Source organism: Anomaloglossus baeobatrachus, chromosome 3, assembly GCF_048569485.1.
Source record: "Anomaloglossus baeobatrachus isolate aAnoBae1 chromosome 3, aAnoBae1.hap1, whole genome shotgun sequence".
NCBI lineage: Eukaryota > Metazoa > Chordata > Amphibia > Anura > Aromobatidae > Anomaloglossus > Anomaloglossus baeobatrachus.
The window spans coordinates 323,230,539-323,239,501 of record NC_134355.1 but is presented as its reverse complement, the minus strand read 5'-3'; the positions used below and the strand labels follow the sequence as shown (position 1 = coordinate 323,239,501).

The window sequence follows — 8,963 nt, the reverse complement described above, 5'->3', positions numbered from 1 at the left end:
TGTGTGTGTGTGTGTGAGTGTGTGTGTACTCACCTGTGGCTCCGTGTCAGTTGGGGGAATGCATGTGGGGTGCGGGGCCAGAGCGAGCGTGCATTGCGTGATGGGGGCGGGGCCTGCAGAGAGCCGGGGCGAGAGGCCAATCCGTGTGGGGGGGCGGGGCCATGGCGAACCCAGCGGCCAAATCAGCTTTGTGTCACCGTAAGGACATGTCACCGTGACACAATTTTGGAGCATGACAGACAGACAGAATAAGGCAATTATATATATATATATATATATATATATATATATATATATATATATATATATATATATATATATATATATATATATATATATATATATATATATATATATATATATACACATATACATACACACACATACATAAATATATATATATACACATACATACACATATATATATACACACATACATACATATATATATATACACACATACATATATATATATATATACACACATACATACATATATATATATATACACACATACATACATATATATATATATACACACATACATACATATATATATATACACACATACATACATATATATATACATATACACATACATACATACATATATACACATACACATACATACATACATATATACACATACATACATATATACACATACATACATATATACACATACATACATATATACACATACATACATATACACACATACATACATATACACACATACATACATATACACACATACATACATATACACACATACATACATATACACACATACATACATATACACACATACATACATACATATACATACATACATACACATACATACACACACACACACAGCAAAGTCCAGCAATAACGTGAGCAATCCAGGATGCTGTTAAAATATTTTTTCTTACTTTTTATTCATAGATCCATTAAAATACAGTGGTCCAAGCAGTTCAAGACAGCATTAATGCAGGAAAGTTGTGCAGATAGGACTACGCGTTTCAGTGGTAAAATCCGCCTTCTTCACGGTCCAGAAGAGATTCAGAAGAGAAGGCGGATTTTACCGCTGAAACGCGTAGTCCTATCTGCACTACTTTCCTGCATTAATGCTGTTTTGAACTGCTTGGACCACTGTATTTTAATGGATCTATGAATAAAAAGTAAGAAATAAATGGTTAACAGCATCCTGGATTGCTCACGTTATTGCTGGACTTTGCTCTGTTGTTGTTCACATTTGTATGGATGACTCCTACATCCTGACCCGGGCACAACGAAGTTAACCAGGTCAGCTGAGGTTCCAGGTGGTTCACAGGAGTGAGCTGGTCTACATTGCTGGACTTATATATATATATATAAAAAAGAAAAAAAAAAAAAAGAAACACTTGTGAGGCTCATGTGTTGCCCATGGCAATTGCTTGTTAGTTGGTTGCTATGGGTAACCACAATTTTTAAATTAGTATTTTTTTTACACATAAAATGGCCACCAGCAACATCAGGATGGCATAAGAGAGAACAGCGGCCATCAGATCCTTAGCAGCCAATCAGAAATCACGTTTCATGTTTTCTATCCAGGATTAAAATTGAAAGCCAAGCTCTGATTGGTTCCCAACGCCGTGTGTTGTTGGAGATACCTGTCACCGTGTAGGGGTAGTAGATCCAGGCTTTTTCCACACGTAGAACATTCAAGGAACCACGCTGGGTATCCTTCTGCAAAAAAAAGAGGTGAAAATTAATACTGACCCATAATATGCTCCATAAAGTCCCCCACCGCTTCTTAATGCCACTTGTAAAATAACACTGCTCCTCCCCCACCTGCAGCCCCTCATATAAAAGTACATCTTCGGCTCCTCTGGAGCGCTTACCTGTGCCTGCGCGTCCTCCTCTTCATTCCTGCAGCTGCGGCCCCAGTGATGATTATGTCGGTGCAGGACTGAGGCGCGCTCCTATGCAGCCCTGGTGATTACGGTACGTCGCGGGGCTGAGCAGAGCTGCTCTCCCTCCTGTCACCGGCCGCACTGTACAAATGTATTGCGCGCCTGAAAGACACGCATACATCTGAATACCGGCGCGGTCGGTGCAGTCCTGGGGACTCCCACAGTGAACCGCTAGGACCTTTGGTGAGTCACATGACACATGTGATGTCACTAAAGGTCCTGCAACTGCGAAAACTTCAGTGATCGTACAGAACTTGTACGATCACTGAAGTTTACGATTGAAAGGCTGGGTGCCAGGGCCCACTCAGGCCTGTGCATGGGCGTACCCAGGATCAAAACTAGGGGGGGGGGCAAGCCATGGTCGTTCAGGTTGTAAAATATTAGAACGGAAAAGGTGAATGAAACGAAAATTTTGAGAATTAAATGTAATTATAGCTCGATTAATGACTCCGCGCCCCTCTACACACACACACACACACACACACACACACACACACACACACACACACACTACATCCCCCATTACCCACTACATACACACACACACAAATACCATGCACTCCCCATTACCATCTCCCCACGCACACAATACAATGCACCCCCCCATCACCCCCTACACACACACACACACAATACAATCCTGATCACCCCCCCACACACACACACACACACACACACACACACTACATCCCCCATTACCCACTACATACACACACACACAAATACCATGCACTCCCCATTACCATCTCCCCACGCACACAATACAATGCACCCCCCCATCACCCCCTACACACACAATACAATCCTGATCACCCCCCCCCCACACACACACACACACACACACACACACTACAATGCACCCCCATTACCCTCACGCAAAACACGCTCCATTACCCCCCCCACACACACACACACAATACATCCCCCCCATCACCCGCTACACATACAAATACAATGCACCCCCCCATCACCCCCTACACACGCACCCACAATACAATGCACCCCCACTACTCCCCACACACACACACACACACACACACACACAATGCACCGTCCATCAGCCCCTACACACACACAATGCACCCCCCATCACACCCCACACACACACGCACAATACAATGCATCCCCCATCACACCCCACACACACACACACACACACACAATGCACTCCCCCATCACCCCCTACACACACACACAATGCACCCCTCCATCACCCCCTACACACACACACACACACACAAATACAATGCATCCCCCATCACCCCCTACACACACACAAACACACACACACACACACAAATACCATGCACCCCCCATCACCCCCTCCAAACACACCCAATACAATGCACACCCCCCCACACACACACACACAATACAATGCACACCCCCCCACACACACACACAATACAATGCACCCCCCATCACCCCCTACACACACACACACACAATACAATGCACCCCCCATCACCCCCTATACACACACACACAATGCACCCCCCATCACCCCCTGCACACACACACACACACACACACACCACACACTACAATGCACCCCCATCACCCCCTATACACACACACAATGCACCCCCCATCACCCCCTACACACACACACACACACACACACACAATACAATGCACCCCCCCACACACACACACACACACAATACAATGCACCCCCCCCACACACACACACACACACACACAATACAATGCACCCCCCATCACCCCCTACACACACACACACACACAATACAATGCACCCCCCATCACCCCCTATACACACACACAACACACAATGCACCCCCCATCACCCCCTGCACACACACACACACACACACCACAATGCACCCCCATCACCCCCTATACACACACACACAATGCACCCCCCATCACCCCCTACACACACACACACACAATACAATGCACCCCCATCACTCCCTACACACACACAATACAATGCACCCCCATCACTCCCTACACACACACACACACACCACACACTACAATGCACCCCCCATCACCCCCTATACACACACACACACACACAATGCACCCCCCATAACCCCCTACACACACACACACACACACACACACACACAATACAATGCACCCCCATCACCTCCTACACACACACACCACACACAATACAATGCACCCCCATCACCTCCTACACACACACACACCACACACTACAATGCACCCCCCATCACCCCCTATACACACACAATGCACCCCCCATCTCCCCCTACACACACACACACACACAATGCACCCCCATCACCTCCTACACACACACTACAATGCACCCCCATTACCCCCCACACACAGTACATCCCCCCATCACCCGCTACACACACACACACACAAATACAATGCACCCCCCATCACCCCTACACACACACCCACAATACAATGCACCCCCACTACTCCCCACACACACAAATGCACCCCCATTACTCCCCACACACACACACACAATGCACCGTCCATCAGCCCGTACACACACAATGCACCCCCCATCACCCCCTCCAAACACACACAATACAATGCACCCCCATCACCCCCTACACACACACACACAAATACAATCCATCACCCCCTACACACACACACAAATACAATGCATCCCCCATCACCCCCTACACACACAAACACACACACAAATACCATGCACCCCCCATCACCCCCTCCAAACACACACAATACAATGCACCCCCCATCACTCCCTCCAAACACACACACACACACACACACACACACACACACTACAATGCACCCCTATTACCCTCACACACACAATACACGCTCCATTATCCCCCCACACACAGTACATCCCCCCCATCACCCCCTACACACACAAATACAATGCACCCCCCATCACCCCTACACACACACCCACAATACAATGCACCCACACTACTCCCCACATACACACACACACAATGCACTGTCCATCAGCCCGTACACACAAAATGCACCCCCCATCACCCCCTCCAAACACACAGAATACAATGCACCCCCCATCACCCCCTACACACACAAACACACACACACACACACAAATACCATGCACCCCCCATCACCCCCTCCAAACACACACAATACAATGCACCCCCCATCACCCCCTCCAAACACACACACACACACACCCCACACACACACAATACAATGCACCCCCCATCACCCCCTACACACACACACACAATACAATGCACCCCCCATCACCCCCTGCACACACACACACCACACACTACAATGCACCCCCATCACCCCCTACACACACACACACAATACAATGCACCCCCATCACTCCCTACACACACACCACACACTACAATGCACCCCCCATCACCCCCTATACACACACACACAATACAATGCACCCCCATCACCTCCTTCACACACACACCACACACTACAATGCACCCCCCATCACCCCCTATACACACACACACAATGCACCCCCCATCACCCCCTACACACACACACTACAATGCACCCCCATTACCCCCCCACACACAGTACATCCCCCCATCACCCGCTACACACACACACAAATACAATGCACCCCCCATCACCCCTACACACACACCCACAATACAATGCACCCCCACTACTCCCCACACACACACACAATGCACCGTCCATCAGCCCGTACACACACAATGCACCCCCCATCACCCCCTCCAAACACACACAATACAATGCACCCCCCCCACACACACACACACACACACAAATACAATGCATCACCCCCTACACACACACACACAATACACGCTCCATTATCCCCCCACACACAGTACATCCCCCCCATCACCCCCTACACACACAAATACAATGCACCCCCCATCACCCCTACACACACACCCACAATACAATGCACCCCCACTACTCCCCACACACACACAATGCACTGTCCATCAGCCCGTACACACACAATGCACCCCCCATCACCCCCTCCAAACACACAGAATACAATGCACCCCCCACCACCCCCCCCCACACACACAATGCACCCCCCCATCACCCCCCCACACACACTACAATGCACCCCCATTACCCTCACACACACAATACACGCTCCATTACCCCCCCACACACAGTACATCCCCCCCATCACCCGCTACACACACACACCCACAATACAATGCACCCCCACCACTCCCCCCCCCCCCCACACACACACACAATACAATATATCCCCCATTACCCACTACACACACACAATACAATATATCCCCCATTACCCACTACACACACACACACACACACACACACAATACAATATATCCCCCATTACCCACTACACACACACACACACACACAATACAATATATCCCCCATTACCCACTACACACACACACACACACACACAATACAATATATCCCCCATTACCCACTACACACACACAATACAATGCATCACCCCCTACACATACACACACACACACACACACAATACAATGCATCACCCCCTACACACACAATACGTCCCCCCATCACCCACTACATACACACACACACACACACACACAATACCATGCACCCCCCATTACCATCTCCCCACGCACATAATACAATCCACCCCCATCACCCCCTCCAAACACACACACACACAAATACAATGCACCCCCCCATCACCCCCTACACACACACACAATGCACCCCATCACGCCATACACACACAATGCACCCCTCCATCACCCCTACACACACTACAATGTACCTACAATGTACCCCCCATCACTCCCCACACACACACAATACAGAGCACCCTCCATTACCCCTCCCCCACATACAATACAATGCACCCTCCATTACCCCCTCCCCAGACATAATACATTGCACCCCTCATCACCCCCTGCAGACACAAATTACACTGCCCTATCACTACACACACCTACCTGCCTCCCCCCTCCCTCGGAATACAGCACTCCCCCTCTGCCTGTCACAAAACTGTGTCTCCTTCACAAATGTTCCCCGTTATGTGTCCTCAGACCCTCCCCACACATCCCCATTAATTACACCTGTCTCTTCGGCTCCTCCATGGAGCGCTTACCGCTGCCTGATGAATCCAGTGTGGCGCCCGCAGCACTGTGATGACGTCAGCAATGTGCTGATCTCATCACGTCCTCTCACACATATCCATAAGGGGCCCGGAGGGGTAGGGGGGCGGTGCCTAAGGGGCGTGGCCATCAATAGCAGGGTCCCACCGGGGGTTCTCCCGACCTCCTGGTGGGCCAGTCCGCCCCTGTACGTGAGGATGGGGCCCACAAAAACCTGTAGACGGCCCTGCCTGCATCCCTATATGTCACACAGCCTGTACCCAAACTTGCCCCTCTCTCAAACACCCTGCACCCCATTTTGTCACAATCTGTACCCCTCATATGCACTCACCCTGCAACCCCATTTTCCCTCATTACCGGTCACGCGTTCCCATCTCCTTCAGGAATCAGGATCTTCTGGCTTTCTGAGCGGCTCCTCCCACTCGGTCACATGGGCATGACATCATCGCAGGTCCTATCTACAGCACTAGGATGTATTTTCGTCATCTGGACAAGTTTCTGCTCTGCCTCTGCAGCACTCAGGCTATGTGCGCACGTGTGCGTATTGCATGCATTTATGCTGCGTCTATAGCACTGCAGTGTATATGCATGTGTCCTGCGTCCCCTGCACAATCTATGAAGAGTGTGCATAATCCGTGCGCACCATGCTTTTTTGAACGCAGCGATTTGAGTGTCAAAAATTTGACAAAATCTCTGCATTTAAAAATGTAGCATGTCACTTCTTTCGTGCGCTTTGGATGCTGCTCCCACTCTGTCTATGGGAGAGGCGGCATCCCGAGCGCGTGAAATCGCCATCTATTCTGCAGACACACTACATCCATTATGCAGTGTCTGCAGCGATTCGAAGAGCACATGAGCTGCCAAATCACTGCAGAATTTTCTACAGTGACACGACGCAAGGTGCGCACATAGGTGGAAGCGCCTAGTGGACCTCCTCTGAGCACAGGGCAACTGCCCCCTCTGCCACCTCCCGGTAGCTACACTACTGCCGGTCATTAATAGTCCTGGTCTTCCCATATGGACCAACATGGAAAAGGAGTAATAGATTGCAGTCACCTGTCCTACAGTCTCTTCCCCCCAGTAATGGCTGATAACAGGGAGTAACAGATTGCAGTCACCTGTCCTACAGTCTCTTCCCCCCAGTAATGGTTGATAACAGGGAGTAATAGATTGAAGTCACCTGTTCTATAGTCTCCTCCCCCCAGTAATGGCTGATAACAGGGAGAAAGGCAGGTTTCACATCTGCATTGTTTCGACGCAAACGGACTCCGTCACTAATGTATTACAGTTCATTTATTTACAGTTGAAGAGCGACAGCATGCCTCATGCACTACCCGCATGCGTCCACATGGTGTCGCGCTTACACTGTAAATAAATGAACTGTAAGGCTGCTTTCACACTACGTCTTTTTAACATGCGTCCTGAACGTTTTTTTGCTGCAAAAGCGGATCCTGCTTTTACAGCAAAAAACGCATGCAAACGCATGTGTTACTTTGCAGGATCCTGTCACTGGATGTTTAGGGGCGGGCATTGGAGTCATGTGATCGGGAGTGATGGGAACTAAACGTGATAGACTGGGAGCCGGCTTCTTACAACTGCGGGGGTTCGTAACCAAGGTAAACATCGGGTATACTTGCTTGGATACCCGATATTTACTTTGGTTACGAGCGTCTGCAGCTGCTAGGAGCCGGGTTCCCTGCACACGTAACCAACGTAAACATCGGGTAACTAAGATAAGTGGTTACCCGATATTTACCTTGGTTACGAGTGTCCGCAGCTCTCAGGTGGAGGAGAGGGAGGGGGAGAGACAGAGAGGTAGGAGAGAGAGGGACTGATCACGCGAGACTGGTTCTGGGCATGCTCAGTAGAGCAAGCAGGATCCTGTCTATCAGCATGCCAGCGTTCACATGCGTTTGCGTGCTGTTTAGTCAGGATCCAGCGATTTGCAGTATTT

General features: G+C 49.4%; 1 long non-coding RNA gene across 1 annotated transcript in view; it reads right to left on the bottom strand.

Annotated features, from left to right (window-relative positions):
• The window catches only part of LOC142295241 (uncharacterized), a 19,311-nt gene extending 11,476 nt beyond the window's left edge, over positions 1–7,835 (bottom strand). The window contains exons 1-2 of the long non-coding RNA XR_012751396.1: positions 7,341–7,835; positions 1,638–1,713 (exon numbers count right to left, since the gene is read on the bottom strand). This is a non-coding gene — a long non-coding RNA (uncharacterized LOC142295241). The remainder of the gene's footprint in view (positions 1–1,637; positions 1,714–7,340) is intronic.
• Positions 7,836–8,963: the final 1,128 nt, after the last annotated feature.